Source organism: Schistocerca cancellata, chromosome 2, assembly GCF_023864275.1.
Source record: "Schistocerca cancellata isolate TAMUIC-IGC-003103 chromosome 2, iqSchCanc2.1, whole genome shotgun sequence".
NCBI classification, from domain to species: Eukaryota; Metazoa; Arthropoda; class Insecta; order Orthoptera; family Acrididae; genus Schistocerca; species Schistocerca cancellata.
Window position 1 is genome coordinate 332,181,011 of NC_064627.1, and position 26,057 is coordinate 332,207,067.

A 26,057-nucleotide genomic window follows, 5' to 3' on the forward strand; every position below is an offset into this window, starting at 1 on the left:
AAGCAATTTTAAAAACTTCTTGCACCCCCTGTGGATTTAAATATGAAAATCTTTTAGATTTTCATACTTGTTACTGCCTACTTTTTCCGCTTCTGTCAATAACTGAACTGACTTAAATGTGGCACTGAATGATTTTTAACTGAATTTCATTATGAATCTTCATGAATTGCTAAATTTGCACACTTCCATGGTAGGTCAGCAATGGTAATCCAGTATGACTGGTCTCAACGGTGACACAGATAATTTTGCTACCAAATGTGCACAATATTTTGCTAATTTGTAATGATCTGGGGTACTTTGTCTTACTAAAACAGTTATGTTATCTCCATAACCTGAAATTCAGTTTTATTTGTACAGCTCATACTAATTAGCATTTCTTATTTCATTTATATCTTATATTTATATGTTGTGTTTAACAAACTAACCTGCATTAATATAGTCTTACACATTATTGACAACAGCCTGACAAAGTTCAGATAGTTTTTCAATTTTGTGCCTGTGCATAGTATGTTGGTAGCACTTTGTCACCTTGCCTTTTATGCTGCGTAGCAGACTTTAAAACTATGTGGATCAGAATAACGAAAAGGCGAGGAGTCTCCCTCTTTTTGTCTGTGACTGTACACTCCACAAGTACTCTGCTTCCCGTAGGTGATTCCTTTGTGTGATGCACCCCTGAACTCTCAAGGGTAATTCTACAAATCCCAACATGATAATGCAATTTTAGAAATCTGCAGCCCTTGACCTGTCACAGAGTCAATGAAGCCTTTGCTTGAGAGCCTCCACTAGGTCCCAAACCAAAGGCCACCTCCATGTGTGAGGCTAGCAATCTTCACCACCTCTGACAGCCACCTGTGTTTACTGAGGATGGCTCAGAACCCATGCGACAGGTGTTGTTGGTGCCAACGTGAGCCATAGCTGGCAGATGACTGCACACTGCTCAGCTCACTTGGTTTTTGATTCAGAAAGTGTAGTGATGGACAAAAATATGTAATGGAATGCAGAGACACTGCACCCTCAAAAATGAAGTTTTGTGTAAACTGTATGTAGTGTGCGCTGAGGACAGTAGTCTTGTAGTACACTTCAAACAACTTGGGTTTTACAAAACCACATGCAAAAATATACTTTGCTCGACTTCAACTGAAATCTTGGGCTCAAAGTACCTACAGTTGTTTTTGTATAATGTATATTGACAACATGGGTGCAGTGACAGAGGGTCTCAGTTATAATAAGGTGAGCAGTTGGAACTGAAATCCTTGCACCAGCATAAAGGTACTTGCATGCTGCTGTGCACAGAGTCTCTCATAAAAAAATGCATTCATATGTGACACAATACAGTAGTGATGCCCCAGTTATTACCAAAATTTTCTAGTTTTCGTAAAAACTTTCTCGCTGTAAGTTTCTACGAGGTCCAACAGAACACCAGTTTGTCAGCAACGACATTTTTCATTACACAGTTTGAACAGTTTCACTCCTCCTACAGTATTTTATTTTTATTCAGAACAATTTTACATTGTCATGATAAAATATGTATCAAATCCATGTATAAACTTTGAGAATGTTCATATCTCATTTCCAGCCCAAATATGTCTGTAGTCCTCTTTTTTTCCACAGGTTAAAGTAAAAAAATACTTTTCTTCAAAATTTCTTGTAATCCTTTCTTCATAGCAGCTGGCACGAATTTTCTTTTGGGTAGTACTCCATCATATTCTAGTCTAAAATAGACATTACTAACATTTGAAATTATCACTAACAGGCAATGACGTAGGATGGTGAGGTGACCTTGAGGTTCCTGTTTTTAGAACAACCGCTATAGCGAGGTGGTAGCTTGTTGCATGATGACATTGGAAGTCATACAATTTGGCTAGCTCCTGGAACATGGTGCATTCAAACTGGCAGCCAGAATCAGCTGTAATGTGGAATGGGTACCCAAAATGTACAACCAGTGTACAAATAATGTTTTTGCAGTTGTTTCATGTGAGATATCAGCGAGTGGGGTTTACCTCTGCCCACTGTGTATAACTGTCTACAGCTGGGAACAATTACCTGCATCAATCCAAGGATGGAAGAGGGCTGATAAAGTCAATGTGAATGTGGCCAAATCTAGCTGGTACATTCTGGAATTTATTGCTGTCAGCATTTACATGATGGCTCACTTTATTCACTTGGCATGGGATGCAGAAATGTGGCAGTGTATGTGTGCACTCCTTCATGGAAGGCTACACAAAGCAGCCTGTAACCAGCTTAATTGTATGGTTGGCTACCGGGATGGGACAGATTGTGGATCCTGTTGAAGACTGTCTTGCAGAATTTCTATGGGTGTGGTTTGTTCTGGGAGATGTCATCCCACAGTTTTAACTTTGAATCTGATACAAGAATCTGATTGAGATATTGTCTTGCAGATGGGTTCTTCAACAGCTTTTGTAACTTTGGATCCAGGGCCTCCTCTGTAGTGAGCTCTATGTAATCTATAGTCACACCATGCCACAGATTCAAGAGAAGTAGTCAGTCACTACATTCTCAACACCTTTTACATAGTGAATGTTTGTTGTGTAACTAGCTTATGAGCTCAATATGCTGGAACTGTCTGGGTGAGCACTTGCAACTAAAGTTCTCAAAACTGAAAGTAATTGCCTTGTGGTCTGCAAAAATATCAGTATACGAGCCCCAATTTGATGTTGGAAGTCTCTCACTGACTCATATACTAGCAATAGCTCCCTATTGTATGAACTCTGCTCTTTCTGGGCTGGGTGCGATCTTTTGGAGAAAGAATTGAGTGGTTGTCAGTGTTTGTCTACCTGTTGGCGGAGTGCTGTACTTATTGTTGACTAACTCATGTCCATGACTAAAGTCAGGCTAGAATGAGACACAGGTTGAATGAGAAGTACTGGATGGCTTAAGCTTGCCCAGAGATGGCAGAGCACCTTCTCCAATTTAGGTTGCTGTCCTGTGATGCTACAGTGCACAAGCACATCTGTGAGAGGTCTCTGTACACCTGTTGTTACAGTTTACTATACCAAGAAGGAATCTCAATTACTGGTAACCTTCTAGTTTCATCAGGGATTGTACTGTTGCAGTCTTTTCTCTCAGTGGGGAGTACCATCAGCCAAAATGGTATGGCTAAGGAAAATCACCTCAGTCTTTCCAATGACACATTTTTCCTCATTTAAAACTATTCCATTGTTAAACAAACTATGATGCACCTTGCACACATGCTGTTTATTAGAGAAATACATCAAAATGACTTATAAGTGTGAAGATAAGTAGTCCTATGAATACCTCATTCACCAGACATCACCTGTGCAGCATTTTTGAGGCCAAAAGGCATGAATGAAAATGCAAATAAACTGAATGACATGATCACCACAGTATTTGGGATTTCACTAGTCACTGCTAGTATTTGGGTATATGCTTTTTGACACTCAAGGATGCTGAAGACCTTTGAGCTAGCTAGTGTACATGTGAAGTCCTGTATGTTGGGCACCGGGCACCTGTCTGCAATCATTTGTGTAATTAATGCATGGTAATCATCACATAGCCTCCATAAGCCATCTTTCTTGCAGAAAAGATGCAGGAGCAGAGACCATGTGCTGTTGGACTGATGAATGATCACAGTCTGTAACATCTCCTCAAAAATTTCCTTTGCCTCCATTAGTACTTCAGGTGCAATTCTACATTCATATAGTGAGATAAGTAGTGTGAGCATGTGTGTATGAGATGTGTGTTATTGTGTTTGATACCACTACAGCGAGCCTGTATCTGTAACGCACTCAATAGTTTCAATACACAGCTCTCAGGCAGCCAATGTGAAGAATCGTTTTCACATATCAACCACATGATCTCAGCCTTGGCTGTCACTAATTCTCTATTTGTGGCAGATAATTTTATTTTCAGGTCCTGGGTTTTGCTGTAAATAAGTATTTTTTCCTTGTGTTACATGATCACACTTCACCATTGTAGTGCCTAGTTTATCCTATAAATCATGGCATTTGATCATCATGCAGAAGGTCCATGTTGCCATGTATATGTGCACAAAAACCCTGAAAGAACTATGACATGTTTGATCGAGGTGTAAACCTTCTCAATTCTCTCTAATGCACTATAAGTAGGGTGACCTCTGATCCTGGATATTTCAGTATTGCCAATTGTGTTCAGTAAGTGTCTTCTCTGCAGGTCAAATGTTAGCAAAAAGTGTGTGGGAAAGTCAGTATTCAAAACAGATTCAGTGACATCAGTGATTGTAAATGACCATGTGAAAGGGTTGGAGAAACCAAGGTGGCTGTAGGTGTTGAATTCAGAGTCATTAACTGGTCTCAGCTGTGTTTGAAGGCCCTGTTTGTTGTCCTTTATGTAGCTTCAGGCAGCATTCTGTTATCATAACTAGTTTGTATGAGATACACCATGCCTGTACACCTGTCTGATATATAAAATATTTTTTATGGAATAGAACATGCATGTGGAGTTGGCTGTTGAGGATAGTTTGCAGCCACTTAACTGCTACCATGGACCACATTTCCTTCGAATGTTCATTGACATTCTGTGAACATGTTATTGTGCTGGCAGCACTATGTATCTGATGTGTGATCTGTCATGCATGACTCAGATTGTGTTTGCTGTTTGTGTAACTGCACAATGGGGTATACTTAACAGTATGTTGGCAAATGCAGCTGTGGTACCAGCATATACTAAGGGCAATGTTCCCTTATTGCTGTAGTTCTTGATGTGATGATACTGTGGTTGAACTGGGCCTCGAGTTCACTATGGATGCCCCATCATTGCTGCTGTGCATGCCACATGTGTAGCCAGCATCTCCACTCTGGTACATAAGTTTCAGATTTCCTTAGAAATGCTCAGCAGGCATTGTGGTGTGATGGCTACACAACCCAACTCAGTAGCCACTGTTCAGGTTTGGCCAGATGGTCTACTGATGCTGCCATGGCAACTGTGGCAGGTAACTTGAGTGTAATGTAGATCCTACTGGTGACCTCTGAAATGCAGCTGCAGTGTAGATGAGATTACCAGTATCATTAAATTTCCTGTGCCTGATATAAGCACACCCTCACTTTTAGCAGGAAAATTCACTGGTTTGTAGTGTAGAACTGTCCATCTTGCTTGCATTTGCAGCTCTGTTATAGAGGTTCTCAGTACATGTTCTCACAATACAGATGAATTTCAAATTATGAACAGAGGTTTTAAGTCTGGCTTAACATCACATTCCACTTCATCAGGAATGTTCATGATACTGTGGACTCATTGCAAAATTACCACTGTTTTCGTTGCACTGCACAGGGTTTATGTTCATAATTGACAGGAGAGCAAGTTCCAAAAACAAGATGCTGTTGTCAAGTTTGTTGGTTTTGTTGATGGTGGCATAAAATAAACTGTTGTAGTCATCCATTGTCTCTGTACACATTTATCCATTTGTTGCAGATACTGGTTTGCAGAAAGGCACAAAGTTTCGTAATCTTGATCACCAGTTATGTGTTAGGTAAGCTGGATAGATGATGATATGTCTCAGTCACAAATTAAAGCATACAAGAATGTTCCATCAAGGAGGTATTGAAAATCAATTACCTTAAAAGGTTATAACAAAGATAAAAAGAAAGGTCACATACATGCAGGGTGACCAACCCTCCAGTATTTCCTGGGATCTCCTGTATTTGTACATATGTTTTCATAATCTCCCAGCTCCCACATTTTCAGGCTCATTGGGCGTTTTTCTACAGTGTTTAATTTTTAAAAACATATGTACAAATGTTTTTAAGCATTCAAATTTTATGCACGTGGTCAGAATTAATGGAAATGTTGGAGAGCAGAAACAACTAGTTCTATATCAACATTATATCTATTGATTATCTTAAAAATGGTCAACCAACACTTGGTGGTAAGACATGACTTCATTTCAGTGCCAGTGCTGACTGTGAATCATTGTTCAAGATTTTGTGATGGGCAGTAAGGACAAAGCTAAAACGCCACCAAAAAAGAAAACAAAGTATATGTGTACATACCTTACAAAGTGGGAAACTTTATATTCCTAGATTGGACCAGCATGGTCAAATGCTTGTAAAGCAAACTGATCTATCAGAAAATGTGAGATTATAATTGCTCAAGGTGACAAGATTGTGTACAGCACATGAATACTTCAGGTAATAAATTATTACTGTGTATTCTAAATAAAATATTTCCTACTGTTCAGCACATAGTAATTAGAAATTGACAATTTTCTGAGTTAACGTCTTGTATATGTTTGTGGGTCACAAGAGCAAAGCAAATGATATCACTACTTCATCCAAAATAACTACTTTCTTCAGCTCTCCTCACATGAGCAAATGTCTACCTAATGACAATGTGAAAACCATTGCTGGTGAATCTTCATTAGCCTGCCACACAGCACAACACAGACTAAGCCATAGGAGCTTGGACTGTGCAATCAAATTTTCAAAAAATGTGTGCAGTAATTTAATGTGTTAAAAAGGAATAAATAAATTATGGGCAAACTAAGGCTGAAATGATCACAATGAACGTATTGGCCCCAAGAAGTGTGAACAATTTTTTGGAAGTTTTAAATGACCTCAAAAAGTGTAGCACATTTTTTTCCTTAGCAACAGATGCCTCCTATCATACAAACAGGAAAATGTTTCCAGTTGTAATATGATATTTTGACCTCTTTAGTGGAATTCAAAACAAATTGTTCGATTTTATAGAATAGGCAGATGAAACTGCAATGGATGACCATAGATTGTTAAAAAATTCCCTGAAATCAAATAATTTGAATGTCAGTAATATATCATCATACTGTGCTGCTGGTGCCAATATAAATTATGGCAACGATACTTCAGTCGAGAAACTATTAAGTAATGAGAATGAAAAAATCCTCAAAGCCAGTTGTTTCAAACATGAACTTCATTCAAAAAGCAGAGTATTTGGAGAATACCGATTATGATATTATGGAATCTTATGAAGCTGTACAGCTACTAATTAGTAAAGTTAGACAGAGAAAGGAAGATAGATATTTTGGTTGTGGTACTCATAAATTGTTAGCTACTGTTTTTCTATTAAGTTTGACATCTACTAGTGAGAAGATCGTCACTGAATACTATGATTCTTTAAATTCTTACTTAGTTAACAAATTTTATGACAGTTTAAATTGTTTAACTCTGCTACGTCTAAAAAAGGGAATTCAATGACACACATGACGTTGTGGAATGTGTCAAACTGGATAGTGTGAATGATGATGAATTATGTGAGGAATTTTGTAGTTCTAATGATGCACTTAAATATGTTGCCTCTTTAGAGAGTAGTGTTAGCCAGAAATGGATAAAATCAAATAATGTGAAATTTGAAAACTTGAGGAAGTTGGTAGATTATGAGTACACCAGGAAGAAATTCTCACACCGAGAGAGTATTTTCTCTTATGAATAATAAGTGGAATAGTACAAATGTAATCAAATCTGAATGGCAAGTTGCCATGAATTTTCCTTACTCATGCAGTGAATTCTTTGAATTTGCTAAAAATGATATAAAACTACTGACTGAGGCAAAATCTGTCACAAAATATGTGAAAGTATTTGTGATGTGTAAGTAATCTTTTACAAACACTGCTTTGATTTTCTGTGAAATTTCGTCATGCTCTTAATCTCCCAAATTTTTTGTCAAGGATATAAGTATCTCCCTTATTTTCTTTTAAAAGTTGGTCACCCCACATTTGTGTATCATTAATTTCACTGCACACAAACACAAAATACATCACTGCCTCTCCATAAATAAGAAAGGAAGTCCATACAGTTTGCATTTACAAATTATTCTTTCTAACGAATACCATTTTCTCTTCTGTTATTGCAGTTATGTACATCACTGTTCCTTTTGAACTGCAGTGGATGTCGTTGTTGTTGTTGTGGTCTTCAGTCCTGAGACTGGTTTGATGCAGCTCTCCATGCTACCTTATCCTGTGCAAGCTTCTTCATCTCCCAGTACTTACTCCAACCTACATCTTTCTGAATCTGCTTACTGTATTCACCTCTTGGTCTCCCTCTATGGCTTTTACCCTCCACGCTGCCCTCCAATACTAAATTTGTGATCCCCTGATGCCTCAGAACATGTCCTATCAACCGGTCCCTTCTTCTCCTCAGGTTGTGCCACAAACTTCTCTGCTCCCCAATTCTATTCAACATCTCCTCATTAGTTATGTGATCTACCTATCTAATCTTCAGCATTCTTCTGTTGCACCACATGTCAAAAGCTTCTATTCTCTTCTTGTCCAAACTATTTATCGTCCAAGTTTCACTTCCATACAGATACTTTCAGAAACAACTTCCTGACACTTAAATCTATACTCGATGTTAACAAATTTCTCTTCTTCAGAAATGCTTTCCTTGCCATTGACAGTCTACATTTTATATCTGCTCTACTTCAACCATCATCAGTTATTTTGCTCCCCAAATAGCAAAACTCCTTTACTACTTTAAGTGTCACATTTCCTAATCTATTACCCTCAGCATCACCCGACTTAATTCGACTACATTCCATTATCCTAGTTTTGCTTTTGTTGTTGTTCATCTTATATCCTCCTTTCAAGACACTGTCCATTCTGTTCAATTGCTCTTCGAAGTCCTTTGCTGTCTCTGACAGAATTATAATGTCATCAGCAAACCTTGAAGTTTTTATTTCATCTCCATGGATTTTAATATCTACTCCGAATTTTTATTTTGTTTCCTTTACTGCTTGCTAAATATACAGATTGAATAACACCAGGGAGAGGCTACAGCCCTGTCTCACTTCCTTCCCAACCACTGCTTCCCTTCCATGCCCTTCGACTCTTATTACTGCCATGTATTTTCTATAAAAATTGTAAATAGCCTTTCACTCCCTGTATTTTACCCCTGCCACCTTTAGGATTTGAAAGAGAGTATTCCAATCAACATTGTCAAAAGCTTTCTCTAAGTCTACAAATGCTAGAAACATAGGTTTGCCTTTCCTTAATCTTTCTTCTAAGATAAGTCGTAGGGTCAGTATTGCCCCACGTGTTCCAATATTTCTACAGAATCCAAACTGATCTTCCTTGAGGTCAGCTTCTACCAGTTTTTCCATTCATCTGTAAAGAATTTGTGTTAGTATTTTGCAGCTGTGACTTATTAAACTGATAGTTCAGTAATTTTCACATCTGTCAACACCTGCTTTCCTTGGGATTGGAATTGTTATATTCTTCTTGAAGTCTGAGGGTATTTCACAAGTCTCATACATGTTTCTCACCACTTCTAATGGAATGTTGTCTACTCCGGGGGCCATATTTTGACTCAGGTCTTTCAGTCCTCTATCAAACTCTTCATGCAGTATTGTATCTCCCATTTCATCTTCATCTAAATTCTCTTCCATTTCAATAATATTGTCCTCAAGTACATCGCCCTTGTATAGACGCTCTATATACTCCTTCCACCTTTCTGTTTTCCCTTCTTTGCTTAGAACTGGGTTTCCATCTGAGCTCTTGATATTCATACAAGTGGTTCTCTTTTCTCCAAAGGTCTCCTGTAGGCAGTATCTATCTTACTCCTAGTAAGATAAGCCTCTACATCCTTACATTTGTCCTCTAGTCATCCCTGCTTAGCCATTTTGCACTTCCTGTCGATCTCATTTTTGAGACATTTGTATTTCTTTTTGCCTGCTTTATTTCCTGCATTTTTATATTTTCTCCTTTCAAACATTAAATTCAATATATCTTCTGTTACCCAAGGTTTTCTACTAGCCCTCATCTTTAGGCTACTTGATCCTCTGCTGCCTTCACTACTTCATCCCTCAGAGCTACCCATTCTTCTTCTACTCTTTTTCTTTCCCCCATTCCCGTCAATTGTTCCTTTATGCTCTCCCTGAAACTCTGTACAACCTCTAGTTTAGTCAATTGATCCAGGTCTCATCTCCTTAAATTCCAACCTTTTTAGCAGTTTCTTCAGTTTTAATCTACAGTTCATAACCAATAGATTGTGGTCAGAGTCCACATCTGCCCCTGGAAATGTATTACAATTTAAAACCTGGTTCCTAAATCTCTGTCTTACCATTATATAATCTAACTGATACCTTTTAGTATCTCCAGGCTTCTTCCATGTATACAACCTTCTTTTATGATTCTTGAACCAAGTGTTAGCTATGATTAAGTTATTCTCTGTGCAAAATTCTACCAGATGGCTTGCTCTTTCATTTCTTACCCCCAAACCATATTCATCTACTTTGTTTCCTTCTCTCCCTTTTCCTACTCTCGAATTCCAGTCACCCATGACTATTAAATTTTCGTCTCCCTTCACTACCTGAATTATTTCTTTTATCTCATCATACGTATCATCAATTTCTTCATCATCTGCAGAGCTAGTTGGCATATAAACTTGTACTACTGTAGTAGGCGTGAGCTTCGTGTCTGTCTTGGCCACAATAATACGTTCACTATGTGTTTTTACTAGCTTACCTGCACTTCTATTTTTTAATTCATTATTTAACCTACTCCTGCATTACCCCAGTTTGATTTTGTATTTATAAACCTGTATTCACCTGACCAGAAGCATTGTCCCTCCTGCAACAGAACTTCACTAATTCCCACTATATCTAACTTTAACCTATCCATTTCCCTTTTTAAATTTTCTAGTCTACCTGCCCCATTAAGGAATCTGACATTCCACACTCCGATCTGTAGAACTCCAGTTTTCTTTCTGCTGATAATGACATCCTCTTGAGCAGTCCCTCCCCGGAGATCCGAGAGGGGGACTATTTTACCTCCGGAATATTTTACCCAAGAGGACGCCATCATCATTTAACCATACAGTAAAGCTGCATGCCCTCGGGAAAAATTATGGTTGTAGTTTCCACTTGCTTTCAGCTATTCACAGTACCAGCACAGCAAGGCCGTTTTGGTTAGTGTTACAAGGCCAGATCAGTCAATCATCCAAACTGTTGCCCCTGCAACTACTGAAAATGCTGCTGCCCCTCTTCAGGAACCACACGTTTGTCTGGCCTCCCAACAGATACCCCTTGATTGCACCTACAGTACGGCCATCTGTATCGCTGAGGCATGCAAGCCTCCCCACCAACGGCAAGGTCCATGTCTCATGGGGGGGCTCCAGTGAATAAGTTACAGAAAACTTCATGAGAAAATAGCCCGCATCTCGTGGTCGTGCGGTAGCGTTCTCGCTTCCCACGCCCGGGTTCCCGGGTTCGATTCCCGGCGGGGTCAGGGATTTTCTCTGCCTCGTGATGGCTGGGTGTTGTGTGCTGTCCTTAGGTTAGTTAGGTTTAAGTAGTTCTAAGTTCTAGGGGACTGATGACCATAGATGTTAAGTCCCATAGTGCTCAGAGCCATTTGAACCATTTCATGAGAAAATAAATATATCAATAATATATCCTCCTTCACCATTTAAAACAGTCTGCCAATGCTAGCATAACTTTTCAGTTCTGTGAGTGTAGAAATCACATGGTTTTGAGGTTTTGAGGCAAAGAATTCATTGAGCCATATTTGGAGTGCATTTTCATTTGGAAATGAAGTTCCATGAATGTCACTTGATAGATAGTATAAGAGGTGAAAATCTGAGAGCAAAAAATCAGGTGAATATGGTTGGTGTGGAATGATATCCCACCCAACTCCTGTACAGTGCTTTTTGTCAGTCTAGCCGAATGTGGGTCGGCATAATCGTGGACTAGCATCACTTCATGCAGCCTTCCTGGTCACTGTTCTTGGATTGCATCTGTAACACATCTCAGTTGTTGACAATAAATGTTAGTGCTGATGGTTACACCTCAGGGAAGCAATTTGTAGCACAGCACGCTGTCACTTTTCCACCAGATGCACAACATTATCTTTTGTGGATGCATGCAGATCTTTGTATGGGAGTTTCTACTTCATTTGGGCTCATCCATTCCTTTCTTTTCATCATTTTAGTGCAAAGACACAATTTATCATTATCAGCAATGGCACAGGTTAGGAATGGTCAGTGCTGTTCATGATCCAATTGATAACAAGCAAGCAGAGATGCACATAAGGCCACCTGTTGATTTTTGTGATTTTGGCTTAGAGCGTGCAATACCCATACACCTTATTTTTGAACCTTCTCTATTGAATGCAATGTCACATGTTGGTGGAATGATCACAGTACATCACATTTGCCAGTTCTTGATTACACTGACATGGATCACAGTGGATTAATGTGTTTCAACAGCTTTCATCAAACCCTGAAGATTTTCTGAACATGGAGAGTTACGAACGTCAAAATGATCCTCCTTAAAATGAGAAAACCATTTTCTTGCCACGCCATGCTCTGTCCAATGGTATTATCCTCATACATGGCACAAATCTTTCTGGCACCTGTGCTGCCTTCACCCATCTACTGAACTCAAAAGTAAGTCAGTAATGCTCCAACTTCACCACTTGGCACTCCAGTTTCTAGCATCCACAGCTCCAACCACTATCTGCAGATGACAAAATGACAATGTGTAAACTCAAATACCGGTAGTGAACTACATATAAAAAATGATGATCAATAAATAAACCCATAGCAACCAGTATACCAACATGCAAAATAAAAATGCTTTGAACTTGTGGACCAACCCATAGTAGTAACTCTTCTTCAAATGTTCAATGAAACCTTTCTGCTAAGAACCATATGATTTAGATGACTAGCAGCCTTAAATGGGAAATTCAAGTCATAAAACTTTACAGTGCCATTATTCATGTACAGTGATAATTTGAGCATGGTGAAAATTAATATATATGTGTGTGCTTTTTTTTCTTTTTTTTTTTTTTTTTAATTAGCATCAGTTGTCCACTTATGTTGAACTTTCACTACAAATATTTAGACTTGTCTCCTGTAGCTGAATCAAAGAGCTACAAGACAAATAAATCACAATTCACTCTCACCATTTGTTTTGTTGGGATGTGATTTGACAATACAGGTATAATGCTAAGTTACAGAACAACTTAATTTGTAACACTACACAGACAATAATGCTGAATTACTAACAGCTGAGTTGCAAACAAGCATTTAGCAACGTCTATAGATATAGGTATTATATGGAAGTAAAATTTGAATCTCAGTGCACCTCTTCTATGTTTACAGACAGCTGTAAGTTAAGAATTGGGTCTTAAGTTTATGATTCTAGGATTGAAGTCCAAGTCTTTCAACACATTTCTCACACTTTGGTGCAGCAAGAACCTTCAAATGGTTCAAATGGCTCTGAGCACTATGGGACTTAACTTCTAAGGTCATCAGTCCCCTAGAACTTAGAACTACTTAAACCTAACTAACCTAAGGACATCACACACATCCATGCCCGAGGCAGGATTCGAACCTGCGACCGTAGCGGTCACGTGGTTCCAGACTGAAGCGCCTAGAACCGCAAGGCCACATCGGCCGGCTTTGAAGAACCTTCATCAGTACATCTGCCATCATATCTGCTGTTGGCTGATATTCCAGTTTCAGTTGATGCTCTTGTAGGGTGTGACATAGGAAATGATATTTTATGTAGATATGCTTTATCTTTGACTGAAAAACTGAGTTACATGCTAATTTTCCAGCTGACTAATTGAACAGGGTGATGTCTGAGAGTTTTTGTAAACCCAGTTTGTTCATGAATGTTGATAGGTGAATTGCTTCTTTTACCAATTCAGTGAGGCTCATTTCTCAGTTTCAGTTATGAAAAAGCAATGGCTATCTGCTTGCATGAGCACCATTTGACTGCTCATCTGGATAAGGTGAAGTTGCAACCTGTATATGGCTTCGTATCAGTATTGGAACTTCCCCAATCAGCATGTGCAAAATTGAAGATTCCTTCCTTGTCCTTAATATAAATCAGTTTCTCATCTGTGGACCCTTTGATGTATCTGAGGATTTGCTTAATCACTTGCCAGTGAATGAAATTGTGGTTGTGTTATTGTACTGCATTACCTTACTAATTGCATATATAGATTGAGTACCAATGGCAATGTACATCAATGCTCCAAACAGTTTTCTCAATGGATAATGAGCACCATATTCTATATTCATAGTTATTGTGTCCAATGTGCTCCCTGTGCCAATGGAATCCTTACTGGCTTGAAGTCCTCCATTTTGAATCAGTATAAAACTTCTCTGATATAGCCACTTTGACATAATGTAATTTTGATAACAAATTGATTTATTTAGGTGCGCAGAAGCATCTTATGGCACCAAGAACCTTGACATAAAATCTGATAGATAACTTGATTTGTATTGTCCTTTCCAGGTGTGTTGAAGCAATTATAATGTCATCTACATAAATGAGTATGTAGTATGCATGTTTTCCTACCCTGGCTACAAAGATGCATGGAACTGAATCTGTGGCTCACAATTCAATTGATTTTAGGGTTTCATTCAACTTAGCATAACATTGTTGGCCAGATTGGTGCAGCTCACAAATGAATTTTCTAAGTTCACACACTTTGTCAAATTTGACTGTCAAAGTCATGGGGAGTCAAAATGATTCAACACTTGCAACTGGAGAGAATGTTTCCACAAAGTCAACTCCAGGCCATTGTTTGAATCCTTGTGCAACTATTCTTGCTTTTCTCCTCAGCAGTGATCCATCACTTTTGTATTTATTCCTCAAAACAATCATACAGTCAATTATCCTTAATTACTTGGCCTGTCTACAATGTCCCAGGTATCATTTTCACTAGTGACCTGGTTTTATCACGTTGTGGCGACAGTCGACTGCCAGTAACTTCACCGGCAAAGCGCAGAGTAAAAGGTCTTTGAGGACTCGAGGTTCTTTGGGGGATTCCTGTCTGCGTCTAGAGAGTGTACACATGTAGTGAAATTGTGCATTGTTTTTCTTGTGTTTCTGGAATAAACGAGCCGTAATAAAAGTGCCTTAACGTAATAAGTTGGTATTTTTTGGTGCGTGGACCGTCACTATAGCCATAAAAACCCACATTGGTGACCCCGAGTCGCGAAAATACGTTGCAGTCGCTCGCTGTGTATCACCGGTTTCGCGCCAATAGACAATGTCGCAGCCTCCAGTTTTTACGGCAGTGCACGACGCCGCGACCACAGAATGGACATTCGACTGTGAAGCGCAACGCTTCACCCCGTGTGCCACTAATACACCGGGAATGTTCGTATCTCCCGTGTTTGCCTCGCCTGGCCGGACGACTCTAACCTCGGCCGGCATACCACACCGGGCGCTGTACACATCGTCGCAGACACCTTCCGCGGCATTCTACGCTCAACAGGATGCCCCGCCAGCACAGGACCACGGAAACCCCGAGTTCCTACCACACAGCATGGACCACGCGGCCGGCCAGTTTCTGGGTCCACATGCACGGCTGCCGTTTAACGTGCCCCGCTTCGCGCCGGTCGAAGGTACACTCGCGCCAACCGCGCCGGACCGTTTATACGCCTACCCGTCCTGCCGCCCCGCGCACACCTCGGGCGACGCACCTGCTGTGGTTCCGCCCCGTCACTCGGCGCTCAATCGCGATCTCGCGCCCCTGCTCGAGATTCCGCCCGCGCCTGCCGTGCCGTGCTTGTCGTGTGGGCGCACAGATTCCGTGCCTACATGGACTGGATACCACGTCTCGCCTACACAGTTAACGGACGTTCAACGCAACCCAGTGAACACCTTGCAGAATCCCTGTGCGTTTCGTGCCCCTCCTACAGCCCCGCAAACACTGACCCCCGGCCGTTTTCCGAAGCTGCCGCCGTTACAACCGGACAACCCAGTGATGTGGTTTACCTTGGTGGACAATATGTTGGACATACACGGTATTGCGGACGACAGCACCCGTTTCGTGTGTTTAGTGAACCATCTGCACGACCACCCTGATCTCATCAGTGACTTATTGCTGAATCCTCCTAAGAGCAACAAATATGCCTCTGCTCGCGCATTACTTATCGAACGTCTCTCTCGTCCGCCGGCCGATACTATTCACAATATAATTTACGACGAGACCTTAGGCGACAGAACACCCTCACAGCTGTGGCGACGCTTGCGTGCACAGGTCGGTACCGAGGTTCTGCCGAACTTAGCGCTCTGGGCATTGTGGTTGGTGAAGCTACCACAAGAATTACAGTTACATTTGCTCCCACATACCGCAGCGTCACTCGAGGATAAACTACGGCTGGCGGATCAGGCATACGCTATTATTCGACACAGCACAGTGTCTAACACCGCCGAGGTTGGTAACCCTGTGTGTATACTTCCACCGTCGGGCGGTAGAGGCCGGGCGCGTGCGTATCGCGGACAGCACACGGAACAGCAGCCACCTAGCGGCCAAGACCGGGAACCGCCAGCGGGTCGGCAACAGCCGCTCCCCACCCCAACAGGGCTAGCGCCTGCCCGCCCCGCCTTCCCCCCACCTGACGCTTCGGCTGGCGGGACGAGTTTAGCCGATTCACGCATATGCTGGTTTCACACCACTTTCAGGGACGCCGCTCGCAACTGCCGCCCGCCCTGCGCGTTCCCAAATGCCGCACGCGGGCCGCTGTAGGCGCCACGGCCCGCGGATACAGGCAGGGGCGCCCACAGACATTGCATTCTGTCAGATCCCCCACCCCACGAGGACGTCTGTACGCCTTGGATGTAGGTTCGCGCCGGTATTTTCTCGTCGATACCGGAGCAGACGTTAGTGTCATACCTCCCACATTTTCCATAAAGGACATGACATCAACCAAACTGTCCCTTCAAGCAGCAAATAAGTCGACACTTCGAGTCAAGGGCCTGGCAAAGCTACCTATTGAACTCATACCTGGTAAACAGTTCACTTGGTCCTTCTACGTGGCTGATGTCGAAGATCCAGTATTAGGCATCGACTTTCTTTTTCACTTCGGACTGTCTCCAGATCTTCAGTCAGCCGCATTATTGCACCACGCCTCATCCACGCAAATAGCATGTTCAGTCGCCTCTTCGGCCCCCCCTCCCCCTCGGCTGCCCGACGACCTTGGCACAGATCCCATCAAGTGCCCCTCATCGGCAGACAGCCTCACGATTTCTACTGCCCATCCCCAACCTGAACGCCCTGCAGTCGACGATCTCCGTCCTCACAACGCCGAACGGAACCGTGCCAGCTCATCGGCTACGCAAGCCCTCACCGAGGCACGACGCCTCATACAACGCCTGCCAACGCCGCCACCACCTGACACCGGAGATGCACCTCGTGGAACCTCGTCGACACCGAAGCAGACTGCTTCCCTGGCACATCAGGTTAGTGACTCTCGTGTGCTACCGATCCCCGTTCACGACGGCCCCCAAATGAGTCTGCCAGCCAAGCTGAACGCTATTACGAATGGCACGACTCACAAAATTGTCACGACAGATGGGCCTCCAGTACGCCATAAAGCGCGCCGACTGCCACCACATAAACTACGCCTTGCTAAAGCCGCAGTGGAGGAACTTCTAAGGACAGGCATTGTCCGCCCATCGGACAGTAACTGGTCCTCCCCCATACATTTAGTTCCCAAAAAGGACGGCACTGTGCGCCTGTGCGGCGACTATCGTCGCCTCAACGCACGGACGGTATTAGACAATTACCCGATACCTCACATACAAGACTTTGCGCAAGTACTCAGCGGAGCATGCATCTTCAGTGTCTTGGACTGCCGCAAGGCATATTTACAGATACCAATGGAACAGAGTGACATTCCAAAGACAGCAGTAATCACACCTTTTGGCCTGTACGAATTTTGTTACATGCCTTATGGTCTCAAAAACGCGGCCCAAACTTGGCAGCGTTTTATAGACTCACTTCTTTTTAACTGCACGTATTGCTACGCATACCTCGATGACATACTAATTTTCTCCCCCTCTGACAGGGAACATGAACTCCACCTGGCCACGATACAGGACTTATTGACACGTAACGGAGTCGAGATCAATAATGACAAGTCGCAACTCCGCTGCACCGCTGTCACTTTTCTGGGGTACACAGTCTCCGCGGATGGTATATGCCCCCCGCAGGAGCGGGTTGACTGCATTCGTAAGCTACCTCTCCCAGTGTCGTTTCGCGAATTACGCCGGTTTTTAGGAACTGTCAATTTCTACCGTCGTAACCTGCCGATGGCGGCAGCAATTCAAGCCCCTTTGACTGATGCATTGGCCGGAAAACAAACCTCAGGCAGTCGCCGAGTACCGTGGTCTGACAGCATGGTGAGAGCTTTTGAAGACCTTAAATCAGCGTTAGCACATGGTGTCACTCTCGCCCATCCTTTGCCAGATGCCTGCATCTCGATTACAGCGGATGCAAGTGATTTCGCAATCGGTGCAGTCCTACAACAGCATGTCAATGACAAGACTCAACCGCTCCGTTTCTTTTCCAAAAAATTATCTACAGCCCAACGTAAATGGTCAGCATTCGACAGAGAATTGCTCGCAGTTTACGAAGCTGTAAAATATTTCTGCACAGACATTGAAGGAAGGAATATAACAATCTTCACGGACCACCGCCCCCTCGCGGAGGCTATCCGTAACCCCGCTACTGACCTTCCCCCACGTAGGTTCCGGCAAATGGACTTAATTTGCCAATACACAACAGACATCCGTTACATTCGAGGGTCAGAAAATGTGGTGGCCGATTACCTATCGCGTATCACTGCAATTTCATCCCCCATTAATTTCGATGAGTTGGCCCACTTACAGGACAGTGACACCGAATTGCACAACCTCCGACAGGACCCAGATACTTCCCTTCAGATCGTTTCGTGCAACCTACCGGGCTCGGCGAAGCCACTGTGGTGTGATACTTCCACGGGCACCTCTCGGCCTATTGTCCCCCCTGCGCTACGTCGCCAAGTGTTCAGTAGTTTACATAACCTGGCACACCCTGGTGCTAAGGCTACTACTCGCCTGGTTACAGAACGCTTTGTGTGGCCAGGTGTGAAGAGGGATTGTCGTACTTGGGCCCGTGCTTGTTTACAGTGCCAGCGCAGCAAAGTTGGCAGGCACACACAACCCAGTCTAGGTAAATTCGACATCCCGAAAGGCCGCTTCCGTCATGTACATGTGGATCTCGTGGGACCATTACCCATGTCGGATGGTTTCAGGTACATCCTGTCCGGCATTGATCGCGTTACACGTTGGGTGGAGGCAATCCCCCTGCAGGACATCACAGCAGATTCCGTAGCACGCGCATTTGTATCCTCCTGGATAGCTCGATTTGGCTGTCCTACATCCATCACCACCGACCAGGGAAGACAGTTTGAATCCCTGCTGTTTAACAAACTCTGCGTCCTCTGTGGGGTGGATAGATTCCGCACTACAGCTTACCACCCACAGAGCAATGGACTGGTCGAGCGGTGGCACAGAACGCTGAAAGCGGCACTCATGTGCCACGGTGGTGAGTGGTGCGATGCCCTTCCCTGGGTTATGCTAGGAATACGCACGGCTTACAAGACAGACCTCCAGGCTTCGCTCGCAGAGTTACTGTATGGCGAGACCCTAGTCCTCCCTGCAGAGTTCGTCAACGACGAAGCAATCGCCGACCTGTCCGACCTCCCCATGCTAGTTGAACGGGTCCGGACACACATAGCCGCGATCCGCACGCCTCCTCCACGGCCACATACCCGCCCTCGCGTGTTCAGGCATGTGGCACTGGACTCTTGTGAGTTCGTTATGTTACGGGATGACACGGTCAAACCGGCATTACAACCACCCTACTCTGGCCCACATCGAGTAGTGTCTCGCAGGGACAATACTATGGACATTCTTGTCAGTGGTCGCCAGCAGACAGTTTCCCTCCAACGCGTGAAACCAGCCTGGACGATCGAAGAATCTGTAACACCTCCCCCCGAGTCTAGTGTTCTTTCATCAGATGGTGACGACCCCGACCCCACACAGACCACTCACCCCCCTGCGTCCCACCACGATCGTAATGGCACCGAGCCTACACCCGAGGGCAACTCAGCGGTTGCGTACGATGATATGCTACCCTCGTTCCAAACAGGCAATGCGTGTGACAATCCACAACCTCAGGCTCAAACTCATGTTGCGTGTGACATTACACCGTCCCAAGTGTTGATACCCAATACCTCCACAGAGTGTTCCAAGGTTTCTCCTGAACTACGTTACTTTTCGCCCCCACCCCCCCTAGTGCACCCTACATCCACTGCCGACGAAATTTGCATCGCAATCAACGCCTCTGAGTGCCAACGCGACGAGCTTTCCTTGCAGCTCCACGAGGGATCCATCTTCGTCCTCCGCATAGGGGACACTTCACGTGGGTCCACACCCACGTCACACATCACCATCCTGCGCACAGTCCCTATCCCAAATGGGGTGGATACGGCTGCCATAACCGCAACGTTCAGCACCGACGGGATGCTCAAGATTCGCATCCCTCTCTCCGCCGGTACTGCAACAACATCCCCTGTGCCCGTCCAGTTCACGCGCACAGGTCGACCAGTCCGACCCCCCCACTGGATGGCGGACTACACGAGCGCTAGTCCACCCTGCACAGACAGTATGGACACTTAGCGCACGCTGCTACCAACCAGCGAGCATCCCACAACGCCACTACACAGGAAGACACCCACGTCCGTCCACCAGTGCTCCGCACTCCTGGGGGGGGGCTCTGTGGCGACAGTCGACTGCCAGTAACTTCACCGGCAAAGCGCAGAGTAAAAGGTCTTTGAGGACTCGAGGTTCTTTGGGGGATTCCTGTCTGCGTCTAGAGAGTGTACACATGTAGTGAAATTGTGCATTGTTTTTCTTGTGTTTCTGGAATAAACGAGCCGTAATAAAAGTGCCTTAACGTAATAAGTTGGTATTTTTTGGTGCGTGGACCGTCACTATAGCCATAAAAACCCACAACGTGTAGCTCAAACCACTCTTGATGACCATGTATCATTGCATTGACCTTTGGTGCATTCAAAATGAAGTTAGCATCATGTATTGAAGCATTTGATGGGTCCACACCCAACACAGACTGTTGAGCAAGAGTGGCACTTGAAGAATTATAGTCTTCATCACATGAAAAGTCATTATCCAGATTGAATTCTTGGCATATAGTGACTGGAAGCCTGTCATCTTGAAAATCTGTAGAATGGTTTGTCAGCTGACAATGGCTATGGTTCAGTGTTTGTATCACAACTGAAATCTTCTCCAGTAGAATTCATGTTGATTCTTCCTCTTTGGTGATGACCTGGCTCATCTTAATAAAACTCTATATAGCTTTGTTTGCACTCTTTGTTGGTGCCCACATGACAGGCTTTCAAACTGTTGGAATATCCTACAAAAATCCCTTCTTTGCCTCTAGGATCAAACTTTGCTTTGTTTTGTGATTAATTCAGGATAACAAACTTTTTTCCAAATGTATGAAGATGAGATAGGTCAGGTTTTCCTCTTCACCCGCTTCTCATAAGAAGCTCCATCAGACTGTCCCTTAGTGAAGCTACTATTTCAGATGTAGTTAGTTGTGTTGATGGCTTTGGCTAAAAATGATGACAGTAATCCTGACTTGAGCAGCATGCAATGAGCCATTTTTACCAATGAAGGTTCTTTTGTTTGGCAATACCATTCCGCTATAGTGTGTATGTAACTGTCAGACATAACAGAATTCCTGTTGTTTTGAAGATGAAATACATTCTTTCATTGCAGTGCTCCTGACCATTATCTGGCTGAAAGAATTTATGATTTAAATAATGCTTTCCAAAAACACATTTTTGAATTCAATAAACTTGTTGGCAACTTCTCATTTATGCCAAAGGTAATGACTGACATCATGTGCTATGGTTGTCTATAAAGGCCACATGCTCCACTTTGAGATGTTTCTCTCAATGGCCCACAGACATCGTAGAGGGTCAGTTCCAGTAGTTTGTTTTTTGTTCCTTTCTCATTTGGTGAACAGAAGGCTAGTGAATTTTTCCTTTAACACATGTAGAGCATTTATTGAGACCGAAATTACTGAATTTCAGACTATCACCTACTCGTTTTTGAGCATTTTGATCATATCTCATGAGTTCTAGTAGTCAAATTGAGCCTGCCAAATTTTCATATCTTTTTGTATCTTTTTGCTTAGCAATGATGCATGACTTTGGACCATTTTCTTGTTCATAAAACAAATTACCTGCTCTCTTTGTGATCACTCTGACCATAAAGTTAGTATCTCACATAACTGCATAAGTCTTCTCAAATGTTCCTGTGTGAGTTTTGTCCACTTCCTTTAATACTGAAAGTTTTGGCATGTATGAAATGTTTTTCAGGATTATGGAGCTGACACTGCTGGCAGTGGTTATGAAGTGTATGTCAATGTTGACTGATACTAGTGTAGTGATGCTGTATGCAAGCATTAAATTCTCTTTCATTCCTGTCATATGTGTGAACGTTTTTAGATCATTGCACATGTGTGATGTGCAACCACTGCCTATTGCACCAAAAAATGCTAGAGTCACAACACTCTGGACTAGCCTCGTTCGTAAGAAACAGCAACAAGCTTTGTTGCATTGTGTACTTCTTCTTGAAGCAGCACTCATCATCTTTGCTTCCCTAATTGTTACAGAATGTGCATTTGTATGCTGATTTTCCCTTTTTTTTGTATGTTGATTTTTATTCTGGTTTGTCACTATCGCTCACAGCACTTTTTGGCTTGTTCACTAAATGTTTATCCAATTTAAGAAAGACACTCACACTACCACTGTCTTTTGAATCTTTGCATTGTTTTCTTCCAAGATTTGTACTTTTACTGTTTTAACATGTGGTGTATTGTCACAGTATTCAGTACCACATCTAATATTGTTGTAGCTATCAGGAAGACTGCAGAGCAGCAGTATTGACAAAAGATCACCTTTTGTGTCGACATCCATTGCTTGTACGTAACTTGTCCACAGCATTAAAGAATTCAGTTAGATATTGTGTCACATCATCACTAGGTTAAAGTTTGTGAATTGTAAAGTCTATGAGCAGCATTGCTGTGTGAGTAGTTTCTTTGAGTGCATAGACTGATGTGAGTCTAAGCCATACTTGCTGTGATGTAGTTTTTTACTTGCTTCAGTTCATGGATAAAAACAATTCTGCTTTTGCTTTTCTGTCTGCTGCTACTCTTGCTTTGTATGCAGCTTCCACAGTGGTGAGCACTTCATGTTCATCAAGTACTGCAATTTGCATTATGTCCTCAGATATGTATCTTCATCTACATTTTAATGAGTACTGCTTTGAATTGTATTCTCCAGGTATTGGAACTATCACATGACAGTGTTTCTAGTTGAACTCCTTGTGCAGTAGTAATGTGCATCCTGTTCATCTTGGCAATGAATTTGATTTCTACACTTTTAAGCTCACAAATTTAAGTTTTCATCTAATTGAAAAATGCCATTTTTTCAATCACATAACCTGAACCATAATCTGTGCCTATAACCTGATGGAATGTGGTTCAACAATACAGGCATGACACATAATTATAGAATAACTTTGTTGATAACTCACTGCACAGAGAATAACACAGAACTACTAACAACTGCCATGAAGACATGCACATAGTGACATCTGTAGACACGAGAGGCATTACATCTTGAAGGACTGTACTTATTGCCAAGTCACTTACATCTGCAGTTATTGATAACTGTGTGTAAGGGAGCGAATGCACCAGAGTTGTCATCTGAGTAAGGCAGTCTTTTATTTTACAAAGGCTGTCTGGATGTCAGTAACCCATAGCAGTTTCTGTTTGCTGTTAGTGGTTTTGCCTTTGAGTGCTTCCATCAATGGGGTCTGCATGGTAGATGCTTGAGGTAGTTTCATTCCCAGAAAGCAGTGTAATTCATGGTAGTCCTGGGGAGAAAGTAGTTGATGGATCAGTTCGGTTAATTGTGGCATTGGGGGGATGCCAGTGCTGGAAACCATGTAACCCAGAAAAATAACTTCAGTTTGTCACAGCCCACGTTTTTCATCCTTGATAAAAACCATGTTCATGGAAGTCACATCAAGAACTTGTTTGGTGACTGGATGTTTGTGTTGTCCTCATCATGTCATCACCATTAATGAAAGCAGTGAGATTGGACTGAACAAAGGTTGGGCTTTTTGGGTGTCATTATATTGCAAGAAAATGAGAATGTCATCCAGGTATGAATACCCCAAATGGAATACAAGGAGAATGCTATTTGAGAATCATTCTCATGTCTAGGCTGTGTTTTTGGGACTGCACGGTGTAAGCAGGATGTATATGCCCCAGGACAACCTGGAAATCTGGGAAGAACCCAGAAATTGTTTCATCTGAGAGAAATCTGGGAAAACTGAGAATTTTTTACCATTCTGGGAATTTTTCGTTGTTCTAATTTTCAGTTCAATTTTTGTATTTTGTTATAATACTTGATACACTAACAAAGAATTTTACTTCAATCCACTATTGCAGAATAATTAGCTTTTCTAGCAGCTATACTGTATGTATATTAATTTAACTACTAATTTAACTACAAAGTTTTTCTATTTGTGTGTTTGTGCCACGTAACAATGATGTTGCTATTGTCTGACTACATCACATGTCCTAAGCTCTGAATATGTGCTGTCATTGGCTGGCAGGATAATGTGACATGAGCTATGATTGGCTGATAAAAGCATGATGCAATCTCGATTTCAGTACTTCAGAAGCCATTGTGCCATACTTGGTGGAATTTATATTTATGCTTTCGTAATATGTAAATATGCAGTGTGAAGGTTGCTGCACATTGAAGATCTTTGCAAAATGTATTATTTTTTGCTGGGTTTCATTCCCCAAAGTGCTGGAAAGTTCTGTGCCCATGTATAAAATCTTCATCATTCAAAAGAGTGATAACATTTACTGCTCTGAGAGAAAGTATATTGTTAGTTAACATGAAAAAAACCTGCTTTCACTAGGAATATAGTTTATTTTCACCTGAAAAAAAGTTTATTTTTAATCAGGAAATCAAGGAAAAATTCAGGATTTTTTTCCACATATATATCCTGATAAAAAGATATTCACACAGGTCAAACAGTGTAATGATCGCTATCTTCTGAACATCATCTGTGTGTATCAGTATTTGGTGATAAGCATGCTTATAGTCTAACATACTAAAGACAGACACATCTGCAGGATAGTGCTTAAAGTCCTTTACATTAGGTATTGGGTAACTGTCAATGATACTGTGTGCATTAAGGATTTTGTAATCACCACATAACCACAGAACACCATCTTTTTTCAGTGATAATTTGATGTGTGAAGGCTATGTATGGCCTGTCCAAGGCTCCAGCTATTCCAGCTTTAAAAGTTCATCAACCACTGTCTTCACTATGCAAAGTTTATCAGGTGTAATCTGACATGGTCTGTGCTGAACTGGGGGCCTTTGTATGATAAAGATTCATTGTAATGTACTGTTTGTGACTCCACAGTGGGGGAAAATCACATATATATGGCCTGTGGGTGACTGCAGATGCGGAATGGATAGGATAGGGGAGGGGTTGGATGTGCACATGCGGTGAACATGTTACTGACCTCATTGGAATGTGAAGGTAGCATAGATAGTGGCATTCACAGCAAGATGGGTAGAGGCGTGTCGGGGCTGTGTGGTGTCGGCATAGTGGAGTTATCGAAGACACACTTTGGTGAGCTCATCAAACATTGTTTGTATTAAGTGCCGAAGCTTAATTTTATCCATTTTCAGGCGAAGAGATTCTAAGCTTTCTTTGATACAATGGTTTTGTTGAATTTGTTCAAGTGTGGTGACAAGGTCAAGGAGGCAATGATATTGTTCAACTGTATTGGGACTGTGTCATTCTTCAGTAAGGAGGGATGTGGAGACATTGTGTTGCTGCTGAGGGAGGGTGTGGCTAATGACACTGGAGACTACATGGCCAATGTCATACTGGATGAGCATGCCTTTGGTTAAACCTGGTAGTATCCTGTAATAATGGAGGAAATCAGCTCCAAAAACCAGTTTGGTAACTTCTGCAATTTGAAAATTCCACGTAAAAGTTATTTCAAAGTTAAGGTTCAATGAGCATGTTTCAGAGCTGTAAACAGAAAGGGTAGAGTAGTTCACCACACCAAGTTGGACAACTGTTGAACTGTAGGCCGAGGTGTTGGTGGTCCGAGGTGCTGCACTAATGTCTGAGCTGAAGTTGATCAAATAGTA

General features: G+C 42.4%; 2 protein-coding genes across 4 annotated transcripts in view; both read left to right on the forward strand.

Annotated features, from left to right (window-relative positions):
- The window catches only part of LOC126161711 (androgen-dependent TFPI-regulating protein-like), a 217,044-nt gene that overhangs the window by 164,172 nt on the left and 26,815 nt on the right, over nt 1-26,057 (forward strand). The gene's annotated exons all lie outside the window — the stretch shown is intronic.
- Nucleotides 1-26,057, forward strand: part of LOC126161712 (androgen-dependent TFPI-regulating protein-like) — a 75,219-nt gene that overhangs the window by 22,347 nt on the left and 26,815 nt on the right. The window lies entirely within an intron of this gene.